At 40.6% G+C, this 24786-nt stretch overlaps 1 protein-coding gene across 4 annotated transcripts in view; it reads right to left on the reverse strand.

Annotated features, from left to right (window-relative positions):
- dlgap1b (discs, large (Drosophila) homolog-associated protein 1b) overlaps positions 1-21283 on the reverse strand; it is an 88842-nt gene extending 67559 nt beyond the window's left edge. For 3 of the 4 annotated variants that reach the window (XM_056364456.1, XM_056364457.1, XM_056364455.1), the window contains exon 1: positions 21088-21282. The gene's annotated coding sequence lies outside the window, so the exon portion shown is untranslated. Of the gene's footprint in view, positions 1-21087 lie in introns of all 4 variants that reach the window. The other variant, XM_056364458.1, reaches the window with a different exon arrangement.
- Positions 21284-24786: the final 3503 nt, after the last annotated feature.

Here is a 24786-nt window from a genome sequence, read left to right on the forward strand (position 1 = left end):
ACAATTTGTTTGGCTCAAGTAGCTCAGTATAATCACATTTCTACAGAGACAGCTTCCCTGTCACTGGCTGGCTGAATAGAGTCTAATAAAGCAGAAAACGCTCCGGTGCTACACTCTTATTTTTTGGTCGTGGTTCCGGTGGTTATGGGGGCCTGTCTCCGGCTCATCACATAGAATTAACCTTTACAACACAAACATATTTGAATCCTCTTCCATAAGCACAAAAGAACAGGGCTATAAAACTGACACAAGCATTCAGCGTTTGTGCTGCTATCATATAAAGACATCGGCATTACAAAACACACAGAGCCTTAAGAACTGACTCCAACAATATCTTCATGTGGGCTTCTATCCGGCCAGCTGGGACATAGACTACAATTCCCTCTCCTGCATTTGTTCTGGTTATTGACGACCTTTTATAACAACGGTCCAAACAATCGACTAAAATAACAAAATGACAGAAAATCTATTGTTATCGATTTATTATATTCTCTCTATTCAGCTTGCAAGTACAGATTGTATACAACCTCTCTCGCTTATGACCTCTGCACTACTAAATGTGATAATATATATGTAATATATGGAGCATTCCATTATGTACAATATCAGTATGCTTCTATTCTTTTCAGTTAGCTATTTGGATAATATTAACTGTCTGCTGTCATGGTTAAAAATCAATACTGTAGTTGGGTAATTAATATGGATTTTGTGCATTTGTCAGCAATGTTATTAACAATTTGTCCACCAATAAAAATGTAATTTAAAAACAAGATCAAGTAAAAGTAAAAAAAAAAAAAAAAAAAGAAAAAAAAAAAGGTAAACACAATTTCAAGATGTTAAAAAGTTTGGCTATAAAAAAAACTTTTATCATAGAAGGAAAAAAAAAGTACGTAATTCTTTTATTATAAAAACTGTCTCTCACACTGATTTTTAGACTGATTAAATCTTCTCAGAGAGATAATAATAATCAATTTGAACATTCATTCAGTGTAATACAATAAAATCAGGACAGAAAGTTTCGAAGCTTCTCTGGCTCTAACAGAGTTAGCCAGAGCTAAGTGAAGTCAGGTTTGAGATGTGGTTTCAGGCTGCGGTGAAGCAACCCTGCTAAACTTTTTGACAACATGAGAGTGATGGGGATGTAGCAATGATTTGACGAAGCTATAGGTGGAGAGGTGGAGTGTGTTGATGGCGACTGGAGGACAGGATATTTGAACATAACCAATGTTTGTGCCTGGGGGTGGGGGGGTGGGAGGGTTTAAAAGTGCACAGCGCCCTACTGTCAAGTAAGCAGATTAATAAAACATTAGTATCTGTTTTCTCACTGTGATAAACAGTCATTATTATGCAACATTGTTTGCATAATTTTACACTGCTCTGAACGCGTCCTTGTACAGTAGCTCATTTGGCCTCTGGCACCATGTTCATGCTCCTGCTCCACAAAACTCATTTAACTCACCTCTTGCATTTCATTCAACTCGCTTCAACCTTAATGTTATTCTGCCCCAATGCACCACTGGACAATTGCCATCCCAGCTGCAACTGTACTGTGTACTGTACCATACTTGCTTGAATACACACACTGAGTCAACACAAGGTGCAGTTTTTTTCCTACTGTTCCCATATAGCAGATGACAAAGGATGCTAACACTCTGTTTATGAGAATAATGTTGTTCATAGTTTACAGGTTCATTTAGTTACAGTTCAACATGCAGGGAAATATTGTTATTCCCTCTTTTGCTCAGAGATAGATGAGAAGGTTGATACCACTCTCAAGTCTCTGTATTAACTGTGGAACTACAGCCAGGAGGTGATTAGCTTAGCAGACTGGAGGCAAGCCAGAACACCTAGCCTGGTTCTCTCCAAAGGTAAACAAAAATATGCCTCTGAGCACCTGTAAAGCCCAGCGATAAACACGTTCTATCAAGTTGGTTTAATCCATATACAAACAATCAATGTAAAAATGATAAGTTTTAGTTTTAGGATGGTTTTGAAAGAGCCAGACTGATTTCATTTTCCTGCCTCTTGGCTGTGGTTCCATAGTTAACACGCAGACATGAGAGCGGTATCCATCTCCGTACTCGTTCACTTTCTTGGCAAGAAAACCCAAGAAAGTGAACAAGCGTAATTTCCCAAAATAAATGATGATGTAGCAGAATTTGTTTAGATGTTTGAATTTAATTATTCATTAAATTGAAACAGCTGAAGTCCGCACAGACACATTTCAGCTTTCATAATGAATATGGCACATGAATTAAGAAAGAACAAACTGACTGTCTGTAATAGGTTCCTTTTATTCAGTTGTTTTTCAGCTTCCAGTGTCACTATGTTTGTTTTTAACGTCCCTCTGAACCAAATCCACCTAATTGTACATTTAATTCACATACTGCAAGGTTGTGATAATTCTACAGAGACTTCACAAGACATGGGAAGTGCTTGTGTCATTTTAATGCTCCGCTCTTGCAGAGCCTCATTAGCCCCCCACCCTCCTTTGAAATTCACAGAAGCTATCACTGCATTGACAGATCCTGAACATTTGTTACATCCAACGATCTAGCCAGAAGAATAAAAGATGTTGTCCATACAAACATGGGCAAAGCAACTATATAAACATTCATTTGCGTGCAGAGACTGAAACACTCACCCCTCCATCTGGCTGACACTAGCTAGCTCACTAAGGCAATCCCATAAGGAGGGTATAAAGTCATTAAATCAGTGTGTACGCGGGATATGCTGTCTCCCATTAACTTGTTACCTGTTGTGTAATTGTTCACAACAGTCTGTGGGCTATACAATTAATGCGGCGTGGATCGCACTTACGTAAGAAGAAAAATAAACTCATGAGCAAGAATGAAGCTTGGGTGTCTTAAAGAGACAGATTCCTGTTTATGAGGCCTATATGACACTCATACATGTCTCTGAAGATATGAGACAATAAATCAAGTACATTATATTATATAGGTATCATATGAGTGCTTACGTGCGTGCATGAATGCATGAATGCTAAACGGATGCCTATGTTTAGAATCATAAGCACTAGTGTGGTAGCGAATACAAATGTGTACAGATATGACTCCAAATAAGGATTATATACATTACATCACACACCCTATGTATTTTATTTTCTATACAGATTCAGCGTTGATCTCATGAACTATTCAAATCCATGGCGGTATCTTTCATGAAACTGGAGCCGTGAGTCCCCTCTGTGTCGTCATACATGCTGGTGAGGAGAGCACTCCTTGATCTCTACCTCAGCTAATCTGAAGTGAAGGTAGTCGGGCTATCAGTGGGGAATTTAAGGGGATTACACATGCTGAACAAAATAAGGCTTAGACAGAAAACTACACAGCCCACTGTGTGCACACATAAACACACACACCTCCATGCAGTGTAACTGTAATAGTGTCCATGGATGGTGGGGTTAATGTGTCTGTCACTCACAGGTGTGAATCAGGTGAGTGTCTGATGTTGACTGTCACCACTGCTGACAAATCTTTGAGGGATGATAGGGTAGTTTTTGTGCTTTTTTGTCAGTTGACTAAAAATCAATTAGTCAACTGACAAAATAATTAATCAGCCACTCTTCTGATAATTGATTAATAATTTTTAAGTTGAAAATCCGAACATTCTCCTAGTTAAGCTGCTCAAATGTGAAACTTTGCTGATTTTCTTTTTTTTTTTTAAATAGTAACTTGAATATTTTTGCATTTTGGGCTGTTGGTCGAACAAAACAACACATATGATGACCTGACCTGACGATCACCTGATGACATCAGGGAAATCCACTAGTGAAACTACCTCTGCAGGCCTGAAGTATCTTATCCCAACACAAATGTATTTGACTGTACAGTTTGATGTCCAGGTGCCCTCTGTACTGTCATCTGTACATGCCCAGCCGCGCTAGAAGAGCTGAAAGAGTTAAGAGAGTCAGATTGTGTTGAGTGTAGGTTATAGTTGGCTGATTGTGGTTACATCATCAGTCAGGACCCACAGTAAGTGCCATCACCTGAGGAGAATCTGATGCCAGCAGCACCGACAGCCACGCGTTATTCCACCCCACCCCCCACGCCTGACCAGCGTAATGGCATTTCAATCTAAATTAGACACAAAACATGTTTGTATATTCCCACTCACAGGCATCCAACACCATACAAAACCACAAAGTGAAACTTTCAGCAATTCATACGTTAAGGAAGAGACAGGAAAGAAGACGAATACTGGACTGAACTGTTTGTCCAGTGAGTGGCTGCAGCCCACGCCACTGTAATCCTGTGAATAACTGTAAAGGACACACGGCTGTGGAAGATGCAGTGTAAATTGAACACCTCCATTTCGGAAAAAATCAAACACAGTGATCATCAGTTACACTATTCGAGGCAATCTAGCTTTGTACTGTATCAACATAAAAGTCACTGAACCGATCCACCATTATGAGAAAGATGACCACTAATCACACTGAACATATTAATCTACTGGCTGAAGTAACAAATTAACTCAGAGCTTGATGACGTCACAGAGCAACCCTTGTGGTACCTGGAGAGGTAACTAGATGTAGAAACAACAAAGCTTTTGTGGCCCAAATTGTAACACACCGGCTCTCTTTTCTCTACTCATACACAGCAGTCAGTTAATCATTCCTATTGATGTTTGCTTTGGGGCAATCAGAGGATGTTGACGCATCACTACAGTGTGGTCTAGTTTGTATTGGGCCTGTGTATAAATCAATAGACACACATTGATTTCCAGCTATCCTATTACTCTGGCTGTATTGCTGCAGGCAGAATTTTCACAGGTCACTGTAAAAAAAAAAAACAAAAAAAACATTTAGATATGGTTAATTTTTTGTTGAGTACAGCGATGTATTTAGGGTGCTGAGAGACAGGAAACTGTGTTAAACATTTACAGACATCAGTGTCTTCATTTGCTGCGTAAACATTCAACTACTTTATTAAATTTTTCTCTGTCATGAGTATAACACTCATAATTAATGTTTGGCAGTGAGTAAAAGCTTAATTATAAGTCTAAAGGCCTGGTGTAATTTTGTTCCAAGAATTTATTGTGTGGCTTGTGACCAAATGCAACATTTTTACATCAAGCTGTGCAGCGATGATGCCTTAAAATTGTCTGGCATTTGGAAACATGAGAGATTCCAAGAGCGATGCTAATGTTTAAAGGACGAGTACAGTCAAAACTGCTTTCGGCCTGAAGGAAATCTGCCATTTATCACAGTTGGGTGTAAAACAGTGACAAGTTAACTACGGCGTTTGTCAAACTCAACTGCACATGAACTGTGATTCAAAAGTGTTGGAATAATAATAATGATCTCCCCCGTTTTTCTTGTCTGTTCCTTCCTCACTTTACCTGTTCAGATGTGCCAAACATAAATGACTAATGGCTTAATGGTCCACATGGAGCAAAACCACTTTGTTTTAATTTAAGTGACTGCCTAAATTACAACAATACAGGGTATAATGATTCATGCATCAGTACATTTTGTTTGATGCAGCCTGCACATAAAGCAAAGAAAAAAAAAAAAAAAAAAAAAGACACTGAATGAGCAAGAGAGTTGCGTCTGTTAGGTGACACTACTCCCCAATAAAAAATAACACTCAAATGCACACGCTCCTCTTTTCCCCATACCTCGCCGCCTACACACCAAATCATTATGACAGTGACTGCTCATCCCGCCGGCTGCTGCCTCGTCAACGCTGGCCCAGATCTCATCAGATTATACAAATGACATCATCAAGTGCGTGTGTTTTCGTGCGTGTGCATACATGGCTATATTTTTTTAGTGCAGTATCTATTGCTCTGTGTACCATATGTGCATTTGTGTGTATCCGCCCATTTAAAAGCTCTCAAAAGAAATCTTAATATTATAAAAGCAATATCATATAACAACCAAACAGTCTGCGAAGCATAAACCTTTACTGTGGTTGAACAGGGAGGATTTGCCTGGGTTTGACTCGCATTATACAAATGCACAGTGGCTTTAAAGAAGCGGCTCGCGTGCCAGTCGACGCGGGAAGTACATCTGTTGTTCTGCAGGCCAATGGGCTTCAACAGCCATATGCTTATATGCATCTTCAGTAAAAAGAGTGATACAGAAGAGAGCATCCAGGCGTTCTGACATGCAAAGAACAATTCCACTGTCCAGCAGGAAACGGGGGTATCGTGACTCAGTTTGATTTCAGCCGTACTGAGGCACTCCCCCCCCCTGCTGTGGCTACTACTCACGTATGATGGCAAACAGCATTCGATCTAAATTCATGATTAGATTTTAGTGGGTTGCAGCCATGTATAGTGCCTCTGTAGGTACAGAAGACCAAGGGCAATTCTGTTTGGCAACTGCATCACTTCAAAAAAAAGAAAAAAGATATTTTTGCTGTCCAAAATCATGTCAAAGTGTTTAGATAAATGTGTTGTTAATGTCTTTTTATTACTGAAAGGAGAGCCTCTGAGTGGATGGACTGAGCCCATAGGTGCACAATAGGGATCACATAATTTAGCATCTGAAGACATTTTAAGCAATTCATTTGTAGCAGCCAACTAGGTAATTCGCTTTCTAGCCTTCAAACTCACATTGACAGTGTCCATTTACACACTGATGTTGGTTTCGTAGCTCGTTCTGCAAGCTAAGGTGCAATACAACATTTGTATCCAGGCTTGAACATGTGAAGGAGACATCTGCTTAAAAAAAAAAAGTCTGTCTGTTTTTGTGTCAGTCTCTGTTGAGCTACATTTTCACCAATATATGCACAAGGGGGCGCTGTGATGAAACCAAAAAATGTAAACTATAAGTTTTTCTCGTCTTTGGTTACTAATTTGTTCACAAAAGACAGCACAAGAGATGCCATTTAAAACTGTAGATGTGTAAGCTTTAGCTGAAAAAAAAACAAACATAAAAAACAATGTAATTTCAGTTGGACTTGAAATTTCCTGCTGCGGCGCTGAAAGTGTCTGTAGGCGTCATATACGACACTACAATCAGAGCCACTCCATAAAATGTATGATAATTATGGCCGATAAAGACCGTGAGAAAAGCGTCTGTTGGCAACATGGCGTCAAGAAGATCTTTTCTCACTTAGCTTATTGGAGCCTGAGAAAATGCCCTGGCTTGTCACAGCTATCGAAAGCTATTGGCTAGTGATGACCCTGACTAAGCCATTTTCTGCTGCCTCTGCACCCGTTTCTCTCTCTGCCAGAACCGCCAAGGAGATTTGGGTGTCCTCACAGATGCCAGTATTTCATGCTTTCGACACGCAGGCTTTCACTGTCTGTCTGCCTGGAAGCGTGGAAAGCAGAGGAAAAAAAAAAACAGCATCCTCTTCTCGACAACTTGCTAATTACGCTACAAAGGCTTGCTTGCCGTCCATAATGCATTGGATACATCTCATTCCAAAAAGGGACAATACCATTAATTGATTTGCTTTCAAATCTCAAATTAGTGAGTAAATAGGTGCCTGTTTGCATTTTCCACTTGTTCTTCTTTTTGATGTGGAAAATACGAGAACAAGACAAGAATTTCCGAGATAGAGACCAGGACTTTTAAAAGTATGAATCAGGCCAGAATCATCTTATCCAGACTATGAGGCTCAATGAAATGCCTGTCTGATCAATGGAGTTAAAGTGGACTGAAGTGAGATGGAAATGAATATTCAAGTAGGAAGATCTTAGACCCTAGATCTTCTCAACACTGTCAGGTGTATGAGTGGTTTGATCATTTACATCTCATCAATGTCAGGCGGTACCTACATAGGAGCTGATGGTGAACATCACAAAAACTCAACCAGGAATCATTTCGAAACGCGTTGTAAAAACATTACGAGTCAAGATACAATAGAGGTTTAAATAGACAAACATCCTTTCATAGTGAGGGTTATAAAACCTTAGAAGTTGAGGATGAAGATTTCAAACTTCATATAATATCTGTGCACTATGTGTGAGTAATTAAAAACACTACAAACTCTATTCTAACTATTTTGGCATTCTGTTTTTGCACAAATAATGCAACAACAAGAATCAAACAAAACTATTATTCAGAGGGTTTGTGTCAGTGTTTGCTGCAAATACCTTCCTGTAAATTTGTAAGGTGTCAAAGCCAGCTAAGGAAATAAGCAGATAAAATAAAAAGTGATGCTAAATTAAGCTCAGTTCCTTTTCCAGGCTGCAAACTTGTGTTTGGTGAGCTTGTCACAGAAACTGGCTCCTCAGATCTTTGCTGCATTGCCACATTCATTAATCTATAAACGTACGTTCGCTTTTGAATGTGTGTGTGTGGGAACAGATGGAGCGAGGCGATACAGATAAAAGAGCATTGTGATATGCATGAAGCATGAGACGCTGTCCATGGTGCTGAAGTCATTCTCCAAACTGCACTAGCTTGCTCTCAGTCAGGGACATTCATTCATCCTTCTCTTTCTCAAACACACACACACACACACACACACACCACTTAGTTTCAGCCAAAAACATATTTTGATCTCCCTGCAAATCTGCTGTCCTGAATTCAATCCAAAACCACTTTTATTATGTATATCTAGATTATCTATACTAAAAATGGCATGTCCCTGAAAAGGCTCAGCGAGAATACAGGCGTAACTGATGACCTGAAAAAGTAGCGACCAATAAGAGGACGAGAAGCCAGCTAATTCCAGGGCCAAACCCATCACTCAGCCCACAGGGCCAGACTGATGCCTGACCTCCAGCTGTCTGTCCATTTTGTGCTCAATTAGCAAAGAACTCTCTCCACTGCACATGTGCAAAGATCTCAGGGCTTGTGACCTTTTTCTTCCTCGCTAATTAAATTACTAATAAATCTAGGCACTAAATTTTTCTGTCACAAAAGAGTGGGTGTGGAGGTCAAGAGACGAGAAGAGCCAGAATGAAGGCGACATCGATGGAGGGGTCTGCTGATTCATTCCCGTCCTGGACCCTTTGCAGGTGGAAGATTGGGAGCAGGGCAACATGCACTCTCACTCAGCTGCCAAGACAATTTGAGCTTTAAAGGAGTCACAATAGGGAATTCCAAAAAAAAAAAAAAAAAAAAAGTGCTCAAGAAAAAGTGCACTGGGGCGTCGTGTGGCGTAGTGGTCTAAGCAGGCGCCCCATGTGTAGAGGCTACAGTCCTCGCTGCAGCTGGCCCCGGTTCGAGTCCCGCATCGGACGGCCTTTGCTGCATGTCATTCCCCCTCTCTCTGCCTCCCCATTTCCTGTCTCTCTACTATACTATCAAATAAAGGCATAGAAAGCCCCAAAAATATACTTTTTAAAAAAAAAAAGAAAAAGTGCACTTCACACTTTGACATTACAATTATTAAAAAAAACAATGTCACCGTTTAAAATGACCACCTCATGGTTTCATGCCTCCATCACTCAGACTAGTTTCAGATTACATCTCCATTTATCAAGAGCCATTTATACAAACCGTCACCGTGATGTTCACCAAGTGCAAGGTGGATTCATATTTCCTTTAGAACAATTCAATGTATTTCTGTCTGCATCTGGTTAACATCTCCCCTGACCATTTTAAACATTTCCTCTTTCATTGACTTTGAAAGTGCCCCAACAACAACAAAGCAAAAAATGGATGTGGCCAATTTTGTCTTCTTCCTGTAGGTGTCAAATAACGAACAGAGAGCTAGTGTGCACGATGTGTATGCACACAGAAATTACCACAACTTACTAACTCCGTGTGTGTCTGTTATGTAGTTCGAGCTTTTTCCAAGTCTTTATGTTAGTTGTTTTTCATAATGTGCAAAAAAATAAATGGAGGAAAATGGCCTCTTGTGAAAGTAGAAAAATAAGCCCTAATACCTCTGACTGTGCTAGTTGTATAAAAGAAAACATTAAATAGAGAGGCAATTTAGATGATTGGCCATAAATAGGGCTCTGTCCATCCATGCTGCTTATTAGATTGAGAAGAAGGTTTTTCCCTCTCATCATCGCTCTCCCTCCCACCTCTTCCATGCCTGCCACCTTGGCGCTGGTCGTGTTTTGGCTTAGTACCACAGTTTTCAGCCCCTCCCTCCTCTGCCTCCGCTCTCCCCCTTTTTTCTCTCTCTTACAGCCAACACACAACATGGTGATTTATGGCTGAACTTAAAAACACCACACAAGGAGCTGCGTATATTTGACATGTTTTACAGGCTATCGGTTCTGGTCTTGTGTCAAATCATGGGATGCTAAAACAATGCTGATAACAGTCAATTTGTTTCGTGCCTTCTGTAATCCGTATAGACTTAATCGGACAAATGATTGTCTCTGTAAACCAAGAGATAATCCAGGAATTAATGAAAACATGACATTTGGTTTAGTTCAATTTGAATTATTGTTGATGAATTATTGCTCTTAAATGTGACTGAGAGGAAATTGAATAAAACATGAAAATGAAAAGATGACATGGATAAAAGCACATTTCAAATAAGCACTAAACTTAGGGTACAAAAACAGTGACAGCAAAATATCAAGACAGCAAAAGGGCTACTAATGAATAATCCTCCAAAATGTAAAGAATTTTGGAATCTAAGATCTCTGGACACTAACCCTTCTCGCAGTTGAAACTGTAATAAAACAAAAATAATTTCAAGGCCTTGCTACCCATCATCAATATCACAATGAAGTTGAATACCATATTTGGTCCTTCCTTCACTTGTTTCTGTGCAAAAACAACCCTGAGCACTAGCACCAAGCATTCACTCATTCACACACTGACACACACATACAGCCACCATCTGTCATGCTGTATCCTCCCCGAGCTCGCTTTCCCTCTCCGTCCTGCCAGGACACATGCTCACTTAATGATTCCATAACTTTGTTACCACCTCATTATGACGGTTAGTAAGCGCCATAGCTAGATTTACCACTTTGTAATGGACAAGCGGTGCGGACTCATCTGCTTGACAGCCGTATTGATTCACTGCACCGTGACGAACGGACCAGTTGAGACTGTGTGGTAGCAGCGCTGACCTCCACCTGCTCTCTCGCCACTGCTGTCACTATGTCCATCTGCCTTTTCCCCTTCTACATCTGATTACATTGCAGTAACAGTTATGGCTCAATGTTTTACTGAAATATGTTATACCTTAAATAAAACAACCCTGTGGACAATGAAAGGCTGTCATGTACAAATCCACAGCTTTCCAAGTTGAACAGGCTCCAATCTCCCACTACACACTGACTGATGTGTTTACACACAAACTCTATAGCTAGTTTCACGCCACCTGGGAAGAAAATATCATAGCAAAGTGACTTGCCAGGGAACAAACACAAAAGCAAAAGCCAGGATTTGAAGGAGTGGAGAATTTGCGCCAAACTGGTTCCACAGCAAAATATTCTCAAAGGATGGGAGAGGAGATGATGCCCAAGTTGCTCGGTGCAGTTATTATATAAGGCAAATGTGTTTTGTCTTTATACAATTTCAGGAGCTTACTGGAAGACCTGTGAAAGCAGTCTGTAATGATTTCAGTGGAAGAAACGTGCTCCTATTGCCAAAGGGTTTCCTTTGAATGCAGCCAGAAACATTTCAGCATATGCAGCTGCTCTCTGCATGTTTATTTCAACCTACTGGGAAACCTCTCAGGGGGAACGCCATCAAAAAGGAAAGAGCTGATATGGAGCTCAGAGAGGACTGAACTACTCATGCTGGCTGGGGTGAAGCAGTAAGCCACTGGAGGTGGAGAACCAATCAGATTAGAGAGGGATAGAGTGACGAAGCGGAAGCCTAGCATGGGGGGTCAACTAGCATTCAAACTAGCCTGATGACCTTTTGGTTAGGAGATGGCCAGTTGGTCTTTCGTGCAGATAATCCCTGGAAAAGCTGGTTTTACGGACAGAACAATGGTCCCCTCCCCCACAAACAGTCAACACTGCTGCTGCATATATTTGTTTGTATTATGGACGTTCCCTAAATGAACTGTTTTGATAGGTTTGTGGGAGTTCGTGGCTTTGCATGTGTGCTACACAAAGCAGCCACAATCATTTACAAAGGTCTGTGACTCCTGAGCTACTCCACTACAGAATCTGCATACGGTGGTAATACAAAGACAAAGATGATAAATTATCACTGCCTTATTTATATTTCTTCATCTCTCCAAAGATATGCCTATAAACTAAAGATGGCCTTGATGTTATACAGTCTTTTCAACATAAACTCATGTACTCTGTGTGTTTCTTCTGCACAGCACATTAGCCATCTCCTCCTTGTTCTCCTGCTCGCATTGCCTCCTCATTCATTGGCCCTTGTGCCTGATTTACCCAGTGCCTTGGGCCTGCAGCAACTGGCGGTGGTATAGAGGGCCATGTAAATGTCACCGTCTCAGAGGCTGTGCTCTGCAGAGCGTGAAATGAAATCTGGCAGAGTTTTAGGGTCCTGCCTCTCCTAACATGGACATTCCACAGTACATGGGCCGTATATAAAACTCCAGTGCATGTTATGATTACATCTTGGCTCCCTCCGCCTCCTTCCTTTATCAATTATTTAAGTGTCAGGTCAAAAGCGTTGCAGTTACTTCCATGTGGGAATACATATTTTCCCAACACGATTACTGTTATTAGTTAGCAAACAGATTATTATTGCTGTCATGTGAAATTGGTTAGCTTTGCTAATCCAAACTAATCCTATGGATCATGCAACTATATCAAGATTATGTGCATACAGTACATGCATACAACATGCAGTAAAGTACACTGCATATCTAAGCAATGAGGGACATATCTAAGTATCATATCTAACCACTCAAATGTCAATCATGACTTATGTTTTTAAAAGAACAAGGTCTTGTATTCTCTCACAACAGGAGGAGATAGAGGTGCTGTGAGCACTGTGCACTGGCACAGAAGGAGGATGAATAGTTCAACATTTCACTGCAGGAAAAGTTCTCTGTAGGGTTTCTTCTACTGCGAAGATTGGCAGTACGCTTCAGTGGCTCTCTATCAATTAAAGTCAAAGATTTGAGGGGGGGCGGCTCAGCCTGCACTGATGCCATTTTGGAACCAAAACAACTGTGTCAAACCTCCTCGCTCAGGCAGTTCTGCCTAAGATCATTTCTTGCAGGCTTTTCTAAGATTACTATAGGATCACAGTAAGCCCATGTTGTGCACGTAAAACTGTTGATGCATCAGAATTCCTGCTCTGACTTTCTGGCCACACAAGCCTAACTACTCTAACTATTATTTTCTATGAACTGACAGAGTGATGTCAGTGTAGATTTCAGTGAAACCCACATATTATATTCAAAAGTGATGAGATCAATTAAAGACTGCCATCAGAAAATATCTACACTTTAAAATACCCATTGTTGAAATTACCCTCTCTTGCTTATCGCCTCTATTCATCTCTCAGCCAGGCACTTAAAGCCAGGCACTTGTGGACATTTTACAAATAGGCTCTTCTATTCCATTTAAAGCTGTGCCTTTTGCAGCTTATCTTGTGTAACTAGCTCTTAAATAGATCTCCGTACTTTAAATAAACAGGAGCAATGCTCACGAAGGCTTTCCTTCAAAGTTGGGTTACATGACAGTCTGGACCTCCCGTGGAGACACTGACATGTGTGTGACATGCTAATGCTAACAACAATAGTATATTGTGCCCTGAAAGAAGCAGCTGTTTCAAAGAATAGTTATTCATTTAAGAAACTCCATTAAATAGGGAGTTACTTGAATTCTCATTAACATACCAGACATATAAAACCGTGCACTGTGGATCAGTAACATGTTCCAGCTCTTTCGAACCACACTTGCCTATGAGCTTTAAAGTAGCTGAATGTAACTGCGATCACACGCTCTCGCACTGCGTGACAGTGCCTGGCGACTCAGAGAGGAGTCAGTGCTGGGGAGATCTTCGTCATGCCCCTGATTCATCGTCATCTTCCCTCTCCTGTCATAGCCACTGAGAGGTGGCCAGGCCAGCTGCTACAGGGCACTGCAGAAAGCTGTGGCATGGAGGGATGCTGGCAGGTCAAGAGAAGCCCCCTCACTGCTCCACCAAGCCAGTCCTCACCAAACTGACTGTGAGTAACAACACTGTGTGGTTCATGGGGGAGATATGATATGAGGAAAACCTTGATGGAGACTTGAGTACATAAGATAAAGTGGGATTTTGTTTAAAGCTATAATCCTTGCAAACCTCTTGAAATGAAACCATGTTTTTGATATATTATACTATTTTTCTGTAATATTAAATGGCATTCAAAGTATTTACATTCTGTTAATTTCTCTCTATTTTTCCATAGTTAGTGACTGCTGTTCAAGTTGCCATCACATGTGCCAGCTACAAATTTTGTACTGATGATGATGATGCCTCAAACTATCAAAAAAAAGCTAATCTTGAAAAAGAACCAAAAAAAACCAATGTTTTCCCTTGAAGGAGGTATTTGTACGTTTTGCTATTGCTACATAGCCAGCATTACCATTTACAGTTGTTTACTTAACAGTGCTGGCTTATAGTCCTTGATATAATTCTAGCTCCATGAAAACAGAATTGTAAATTTTCCATGATGTAACTCAGTAGGGTCTTTAGATGCTTAGAGCCTCCCAAGTAAACATTTTTTTAAACCTCCTTACCTCCAGTTAGTAACACTCAAGGACAACTTATCCTACTACCGTTTCCCAAATAATGCAGGGATTCAAACTGATGACCCCCTGATAAAAATTCTGGATGTCTCTTTCTCTTACTCCACATTACTATTCACCTTCGTCACAAAATCCCTAATCAGTGTCAGGGAATGGCGAAAATGTCACATTAATTTGTTATTATATGATGTGACACCTGTGCTATGTGGAGGTTAAATAGGTTGACATGACACTGATTGTGGCCCTTTCCTGTCCCACGGTCATCCCATCTCAGCATCTAAGGCTTGATGATTACCACGAAAATATTATTATTGGCGATGAAAAAATTCATCTAGAGCGCCGAAGGAATAGCAAACACATTAAAAAACACCTTTTTAAAACATGGGGATGATAACAGGAGCTATTAGGGCTGTCTAGACAGACAGACTGTAAAAGTCACGAGTGTCTATCTGTTCAATGAAAAGCTATTTGTTATAAAATGTTTTTGTCTGACGTGCTTTAGATACAAAACTGGCAAAACATGAATTCAGTTTCAAATGAGTTCTGTGTGCTTAATGTCATTATATGGTAAAAAAAAAGCACAAACACAATATTCAGGATTACCTTACATTGTTCCATCAATGCTATAATCTTTAGTGTCTCCTGAGAAAACAACAATCTCTTATCAAAATCTTCTCTCCTCTCATCTCTGTCACTCCGGTAGAGAAGCCATGTAGACTTTCCTAAAACTTCAGCCCGCATTTTAATCTGGCTTTACTGTGTACACATGCTTACAGACTGTGGTACAAAGAGAGATCTTAGAATCGGATAAAAACGATGTTAGGAATTATAGGGGAAAACTTTTTTAATTATTATGTTTGTACAGACATTTGCATATTTCCATTTCTGAGCCATGATTGTTTTCTAATGGGTATGTGTCTTTCATATACGCCAGCAAAAATCTCTGTCATAGAAGAGCTATTTCAACAAGAAATATCCCAACGACCCACTCACATGCAGAGGCCTCGCAACTGAAGCAATGAGGGGCTTCACTTAGCTTCAAGGAGCTGTTCACACACAGAATATCAAATTGCATGCGAGAAAAGTGAGCATGTGAAGCTCTTATGGAAAATTATTTTAACAGGATGACTGCTATTTGACTTTTGATGATATTTGAGAGCGAGAAAGTTAGACACAGAGGTGAAAGAGCTTTCTTACTTTTCACATAAGAATGTAATGAATGTAAAAAAAAAATGTAGCCAAACCATCTATGTTTTCATGGTTTGTGAAAGCCTGGGTGGAATGTTTGGTTCACCTTTGAATCTTGATTTATTTATGTTATGAATTCTGACATTAAACATATAAAAATGTGTATTTTCTTGTTTTCCTTTTAATTTCATTGTAAGCTGACTCTCCCATTTGTGTCAACATTCCTTATATTCATTTTCTTATTTATTCTGTACACCATGTCTTTTAGTAATGTACACCTTGTGATCTTGAAACCATGTAGAAGAAAGAAATGTCTTGGTACATGACAAGACTAAAATGCCAATAAATAAATAAAAACTAAATGGAAATAAATGGCAATTAAAGTTATTTCTAAACCGATTTTTACCGATAATTGTCCTCAAAAGCTTTTAATACATTAAGGTATACAGGATGGTGCATTTGCACTCCTTGCACATATAGTTATCAATCAGAGAAGTACTCTATATGCAGATATACAACGACAATGAAAAACAATGTTTTTATTTGTTCAGCTATTTCTTTGTCACGCAAAGTAAAGATTATAATACAACTGTAGTAAACTACAGCTGCAACTAATGATTATTTTCATTATTGATTATTATTTAAAATGTCAGAAAATGGTGAAAAATGCCGTTATCATTTTCTGAAGAAGAATCATGAAACCTATGAATATACACATTTGAGAAACGAACATACAGTATATTTGCACAACAGTCAAAACTTCCAAAATCTGCATATCTGTGCTTTTTTGCATGTGTGCGCAGGTACCCCAGTGCATGTACATAGCTTCCATATCTGCCTCCACGATGGGAAATATTGTCAATACTCATAAGACTGCAAGCAATCTGATACTGAAGCATGAGTCTATGTATAATCCTTTGTGAGCCACCGATTCCACTATTAAGCCACAAATCCGCTGCTCACAGACACATATTGTCGGTATCATTCCTGCAGGTGACCGTACACGCCACAATACTTCATTAAAACCATCCAGAGAGACTTATCTCTGGGATGACTTTTTCCCAGAAGAGACATTTGTGTATTTATGTTTCTCCATCCGGGCCCTCGCCATCAGTGGAGAATATCACAATATAACGCTATCAATAAGACTGTTTAAACAAGCCAGTCAGCTAGCACGGAGTTTGTGTTTAGAATGGCAATAGCGGGATGTACGCGCTATCACCCCACACACAAGTTCAGTAACACTTGAAAATTGCTTAGCATTCAGCAGCTGCTTCCAGCACAGAAAGGGATATGCATCAGTACTGAGAGGGAGAGTGTGTATAGGCAGTCCTCCCCAGTGTCTGGCCGAAGGCCTCCCTGGTGGATTATGTTACCCAACAATGGACGTGGCCTTTCACAGTCAGAGCATGCTCCAATAGCTGGAAGGCATACAAACATGCCTCTCTTCCCCTTTCCTTTGCTGTCCCACCAGAATTGACATTGTCCCCTGGCAAATGCAGGTCTACAGTATGTCTTTATATCAACAAATGAGTGCCCTAGTTTCTGGTGAAAGGCAAATAAAAAAAAGCAGGCTATCACACCAAAGCATTTCAAAACAACAGAGCACACTGTGGCATGAATGGCATCACACGTGAAACGGGACCCAGTGCCCCTGCATGTTTGTGAAGACAGAAAAAGGTGAGGCCACTGTGGCTTTTAGCATCTCCACAGTAATTAAAGCTGGACAAGACACAAGGCCTCACAGGACTGTGGACAGATAATGATGTGGCAAGACATACTGTACGCTACTGTGCGTTTATAATGTATATGGAGAAACACACACTATCAACACAGAGATGGAGAGACAGCCTGAGGCATAGACTGCAGTAAGTCCTGCAGGCATGAGCAGGCATGAAGGGAAGAACCGCTCTTCATCAGACATTCAATAGCTGTGACTTAAACACTGTTGCACACACAAATATCCCTCAGCAGAATACTGTATATACAGCAAAGCGACTTCATCAGTAAGTATAATGTACTTTGCCTCATGCTTCAGTTGTAGCTCCAAATTAATTATATTTGACTATTGAGTGACTGTAGCTAAACGAACACGTTATGGTGATTGCTGACATCGAAGAGCAAAGGAAAAAAAAAACCTTAAAATATCAGACATGTTTTTCAGAATAAATCCTGGGGAGCAGAAAGTGAATTTTTTTTTTTTCAGCCTAAAACTCCTCAAAAGGCAGATTATCTCAGAAGAGCGGGATTAGTACATTTATTCGAGGACTGAGTGTATGTTCATTCAGTGTGAGTAAGATTCTGCGCGGTATACAGTGAGGCCTGTTTCATAAGCAGCGGCACACACACTCCTCATGAGACCCTCGGTCTTCTGTGAATACAGGACTTATAAGGAAGATCAGCTCTCTCTAAACTTCATAGTTTGGAGCACAAAAACATGAGGTTCTCCAGTGGTTTCCCCGAGGTAGCACACAGCTTGTTCTCCTTGCTTTTGAAAAAAATCCACATGAGGAAAGCTGAAGAAATTAAATTGGCATGCTGACAGTTCCCATACGACCAATCTGAGCGGCTAAGTGCGCTGGAAAGTGCACAAGCTGAGATTATAGGACTAGTGCAGGAGTGCTTGAAGAGTCCCCTCAAGCCAAACTAATAAGTCCTATTGGTTTGAGGAAGAAGCCTTGGACACAGCAGATATCCTGTTCTCATAAGTGAACCGCTGAAAAGCAACAAGGCGTAGTGGGACCTGACGGGGCTCTGCTCAGGAGAACGGTGAAGCGTAATTAAAATTCAGCAAAGAAAAGTACACAGCCTGGAACTATGACACATCAGAGAATACCGCTATAGCTGACTCATCATCACTGTCATCCAAAACCATCATTACAACACGATTGTAACTTCCGGCCCACCCTAATAAAACCTGAGGAGGACAAGTTATGAGCAACAGCTATGTCATCACTGTGCATCACAAAATCTTCTTTGCCGTCATCATCCCTTATTTTTATTGTAAACCCTTCGGGTGTTAGAAAGCAATATTTGTGCCACTACTAGTCTTAGCCTCCTTTCTGCCCCTTGGGCTGCTCAAATCTGATGGCCCTTTCATAATTTCATTCTAATGTCATGGTGCCACGGCTTCAAAGACAAGCTCACAACAGAGCAGCATACACACAAACAAGGCCTTTTGGTCCGTCTGCGATGACACATTTACACCCGGACAGAATTATCTGCATAATTACACAGCAAAGCCAGACTTGCTGTGTATGGAAGGAAAAAATGTGTGAAAAATACGAATAAAAATATACAGAGATTTTAAAATATTCAACTACTCTTATCTCCCCTCGAAAGCATCCTTAATATTCCACTGGCAGCCTTTGGAGAGCGGTGGCTGAGGCACCGATTACAGGTATTTTGTATAGCAGAGCAGATCTCATTGTGTTTTAACACAACACAGACCGGAGCAGGGCAGGCCTTCTGCTAATTAACACGGGAATAAAAAGAGGAAGTCACAAAAGATCCTGAAGTCAGTGGATTCTTGTGTCATCGGCGAGGTGGCTGAGCTATATGGAAATGATAGAGAAGGAAGGATAACAGCATCAAGACAAAAAGGAAGCTAATGAAGTACAGGCAAAGGGTTGAGAGTTCAGCACCGAGTCCATCATTATCCGACTCCGTGAGAGGAAAGGCAGCTAATGATCACTCCGACACTCCAGCCACACAAACATATGAAGCCACCGCAGTCGGTCATACAAGCAAGATGCAGACGGTCTCTAATGGGGGATGGGATGGGGATGGTAGCAGATGCTGGGGGCCTTGTGTTTAACAAGGAAAGCATGCACGTTTATGGTTAAAGGAAGTGACACAAGCACAGAGGGAAGATCTACCGATTGCGGGGCTGTTCGCTGCTTCTTTGAGATAAGGGAAAGTGCCCGCAAAAATGTCTGCCTTGCAATGCTTTTCACTTAGAGTAGGCAAGAAAAAGAAGATAAAGAGAGATGGGGGTGGAATCACTAAATGTGTCTCTTATTCTCTAGCACATTACATGAAATCTGGAGGATCTGTGTGAGCTGCAGCTTTCAGTCAATATTCCCTTCCCTACATTATTTCAGTGCTTAATTCATTTTCGTAAGCAACTAATAGCTTCTTCATACTTGGTTGACCTTTTAGCCTTGACCCCTTCCTGTCGTCCTTGAATCTCGCTCTACCCCTGCTGGAGAACAACTGCCCCCCCCCCCAATTGGCTGAGTGCCCCACTCACATGCACACAACAATAATTACAGTCTATTCTAATAGCATATAATTTCCATCTACACCAGGAGCCATTAACACAGCTTTATTCTTGTGTACAAACTGATTGTGCATTTACATCAGACAAGTGATCCATTCATACCGCAGCTGGAGTTAGTCTAGAGAGTAATTTACAGATGTAATGTTCATTTATGCCATCTGAATTTCACTGGGTACTACTTGTGGCAGTGTTTTAATGCCTGGAATCACACGTTCAGTCTGGAGCAGTGCTGTCTGTGCAGACCACATGCAACAACATCAAACCAATTTCCAAGGAGGCTGATGGAACCAAACAGCCTGTATAAATCCAAAGAGCAGATAGACAGCTAAGGGAATAAGGCATGGTGTCCCAGTCCCAGTACCCCTCAGTGGAAGTGCCTACAGCCTGCAATGCTTCAGAGCCTATGATGGACGGAAGATGTGGCCAGATAAACACCTCAAAGCCTTGGCCACAGAGAGTGATATGATGGCACATGTTCTGCTTGCCATTACTGCATCCTCATCCCATAAGTGGCAGCAGCCTGTTCAGATTTTTTTTTTTTTCCTTCAGGCTTTTAGTGTTCAAAAAGAAAAACATGCACAGTTCATGTCGCTACAGGAGCAAAATTGATCATCTGATCCACATGTTAAAAAAATGCCAAAGACGCAATTGCAGACGTTGCTCCGTCAAGGCGCACTGATAGGGTGATTGGATATTTTACTCTTGCCTCATTATCACTTACGTCAAGTGGCAGGGAAGGCTGTCAACGAGCCACAGGGGGGAAAAGCGGTCTTAACAACTTTGTCAAAACAAATTACCTTATTTCATCAAGAGTCCAGGTAAAGTTATGGGGATTCACACCATTAAAGCAGCCTGTCATGCGAAATCTGATAACAGGAGAAAAGCAGCATGACGGGGACTGCATATTCAAAAGAGGGGGAGAAAAAGTAGCTGGCGGAAAATGATAAAAGAGATTATCGATTTTAACTAATGACAAGTGCACACAAATTCTCACCGCAGAATGAATGAAACGAGGAAACAATTTGCGCATTTGCTCCCCTTACCTTGTCAACACAGCAGACTGTCCTTCCGGGAATCACCTCGAGAGTAAATCCTCTGAATTTCGCTGAAACTGCCTTCTTTGCCTCACGATTATTACAAGTCAGGGTTTGATCACACAGGACGTCACTTGGATGGTAAGGTCCCGTACACTGTAGTATCTTCCAGTATCGCTCCGTCTGTGGGCTGCAGAGGCATCACTGAACGTATGAAACAGCGCTGCACATGAACGGAGAGAGGGAAGGTCCGACATGGAGTCCGCTGTTTGGATTTGTCAACGGACCAAGTTTGACTCTTAACATCTTTCTGCGTCACATTTTAGAGAGACAACACTCAAATTATATTAAAAACGGTTAGGCCTACTACTATTATTAGCGGCGATGTGTTGCGGATGAATACAACAAAAAAAAGAGGGAAGAAGTGTGTACTGTAAAGTGGGCCACAGGTGCATTTAATTTATCAGTAATTGGTCATTTAGAGGTTGAAGCTAATGGCTAACGGCTCGTTCGCCTTTGTTGGCTAATATTTACTTCCGGTTTGGGTAAGCGTTTGAATTTTGTGTGTTAAATTATGTCTTTATTATAGAATGGCCCACAAATAACAGTGTGATATTTGAGTTGTGGAAAATGGAAATCCTTCATGCATTGTTAAAAAGCAACAGCTGAGCAGTTTTTATCATCTAAAACAACACATCAAACACACACACACATACACCAGCACAAAAAAAGAGTTGTTCAACACAGTGCACACAGGCGCATCACACAGGCTTCTCCCATCACTCTCTGTCTCTCTCTAGCAGTGATACTGATGAATGACTGGAGGCAACTCTGCTGGGAGAACCAGCAAACCAGGCCAACCTCTGCTCTGAGCCTGCCAGGCAGCCCTAGATCTAATAACAAGGTTGCATACTTCAGTGGCATAACCCTGGCAACAACAGCAGCAGCAGCAGCAAAGATTGAACTTGCTGTAGGCTACTAGTGTGTGTTAATATGGACTTTGCATGATCTGGGTTTAACCAAATCAGCTATGGGTTTAGAATATTATACGTGGCTCTGGTTAAGATGTGACACCGCACCAAGAAATGTCTACATTGAGACATTATCTGGGGATTTACTGTAGCCTGAGGCCTTAACATCAACCAGCAATCAACAATTTATTGGTGGCAGTCAGTCAATAAAGGCGTTCCCTGAAAGTGTCGGTGAAATCAATATTCCCCCAGGGCCCAACACACCCAGAGAGGCAGAGAGAGATGGAGGGAGAGGGAAAAAACATAAGCAGAGCTATAATGAGTGGCTACACTTGCATTGTAAGCAAATAAGATTGATTATCTGTGTTGCCAATGAAGCATTATGAATGAACTGGGGTGAAATAGATTTGTACAATTCAGTAGTCATATCAAAACATACTAGTTTTCTCCCTTTGACTTTAATTGTCAGTGTAATGGTTTAATCCTGCCTGATCCCAATGTGATGACTGATTTTTCTTGGGGGGAAACTAATTGTCACCCAAAGCTGACCGCAGTAAATCTGTCTTTAAAGAACAGCAAGCACTGCTATCCGTGGGCTTAAACAGGGAGGGAGTGTGTGTGTGTGTGTGTGTGTGTGTCGTGTGTGTCGTGTGTATCTTTAGGGTTACTTTTATTCTAATCCAAGATTGTTTTCTGTGTGTGGTGGCTTTAAGGGGACTTGTGGTGGTGCAGTGAGTCCCTCAGGAGGCATGTGTGATCTTATTTGCGTCACAGCATCTTGCAAGTACAGTACATCCATGACACTAGCCTACACATCAAAGTGTGGTACATTGCTTGCCTTTTTCAAAACCATCTTGGGGCTGAAAAACAGATAAAAAAAATACTTGCTGAGAATAAATAAAATCCAAAGATCCCTGAGGGTTGTAAACAAAGCATTTCAGCAAGATTTAAATTATATTCATATTTATTTATTTTTTTTAAAAGTGTTACTGGAAAAAAAAAGGTTAGAGTATTTGAAATCCATGAAAACAACAGTGTATGAACACATTTTACATTTAAGAATAAAGGTGAGTGACTGTTACTGTATGCATGTTGTCAAGACATTGGTGGATCCTAGCTGTAGCTGAATCCAGTCCATATTTTCGCCCTCTCTCTGGCTCAGCATGCAACAGCCAGCTATTTATCAATAATTCATACCAAAGGAGGTAGATGCAAACATATGAAAGATGACACAGACAGTGCAAAGTAACTATTAGATTACTTTGTTGTCACAATCACCAATAAAACACATTTTGACAGTTTGTCAGATCCTCAAACTCTTCAGGTCTCATACAAAAAACTAAGGAGAAGCCGTTATTCTGTATTACTTGCTTGTTATTTATGCATTTCTCTAACTCAATAACAGCACAAATACATTTTCAATGTGTGTAACATGTATTGACTCTGTCAACCGAGTAATCTGGTGGTTTATAATTACAGTGCAATTTATTTGATTAATCACATTTATGATGCTGGCAGATGAAGCACCAGCCATATTAATGTAAATTATTAATCACTTCACATCATTAAAAATTCTGCTGAATGGCGCCACAGCAATGATAGTCTTGTAACACTGAAAAGCTTAATGAGTATTTTTAAAAATTAGGCCAAAACATCAAATAACACTAGAAAGACGTCTTGGTTTGTGGAGAAGGATGTTGCACGCAGAATAAATACAAGAAATCTGAATTGCAAAACATCTGAAGGAAAAACAGTCATATTTTTATTTGTGGCAGCATATTGATTGCAGCAGTAGAATGCAGCAGTAGTATGCAGCAGATGTCACCCAGTTTCAGCGCATCGCCTCCTAAACTCCCATCTTCTGCTGCTTCCCTCTCAACTATTTCAGACTTAAGAGATTAGCAAATCTCAGCTATACGAGACGCGGCTGGATGAAATCAGTTTCACTGGATGGGAGACCACGAGCATGTTCCCACCCAGCATTTTCGATCGATGCTCACGAAAAAGCCCAGAGGGACGTCTGCAAACCTTTGATGTTCCCTTGAAGACTCTATCGCTTCACGACTTGATTTAATTCCAGCCTCTTTGTCTTGAAGCAAATTAATTCCAGCTTGAAAAAGTGACATGTAAACAGCAGTGTCTCATTTCAAGCCCATATAGTTTACATGCACACTTTTGCATTTTGTAATTGTTCAGTTAATGTTACACATCTTGTAGCGTAACTCATATCTGAACCTTCTTAACCACAACATTCACATGAAAGAACCAAGGTAATGAAGACTACCTGGCAGATTTGCTTATATTCTGTAGCGACTCTGGATTATACAGTTACTGTATGTTGTTTACTGTATACTAAGGTTTCTTCTTTTTCCAAACACTAGTAAAAGCACTAAGAATAGAAATGGCATTGAAGCTGAATAATTCAGACGCAGGGGGTGGAATACACAATCAGTTTTTCCATGAGCTGTCTAAAAGAAGAAGAAAAAAACATACAAGCCTTTCAAATGCTGATATCACAACAGCATATTACCCTCAGTGAAAATCTGTTTGTGTCCTATGTGTGTTGGTATGTAGACGTATTCATTTGTTGAGAGTGTGCGTACAACCATCGCCTCGTCATAAAAGGGCCAAGAGACACTTCACGCAAGGATGAGCTAATCACATCAATGTCTTCTGTGGCTCGAGTTCATTCAGATGCACTTAGTGGATTTATAGATGAATAACTGATGAGTAACAA

Source organism: Seriola aureovittata, chromosome 20 (assembly GCF_021018895.1).
Source record: "Seriola aureovittata isolate HTS-2021-v1 ecotype China chromosome 20, ASM2101889v1, whole genome shotgun sequence".
NCBI lineage: Eukaryota > Metazoa > Chordata > Actinopteri > Carangiformes > Carangidae > Seriola > Seriola aureovittata.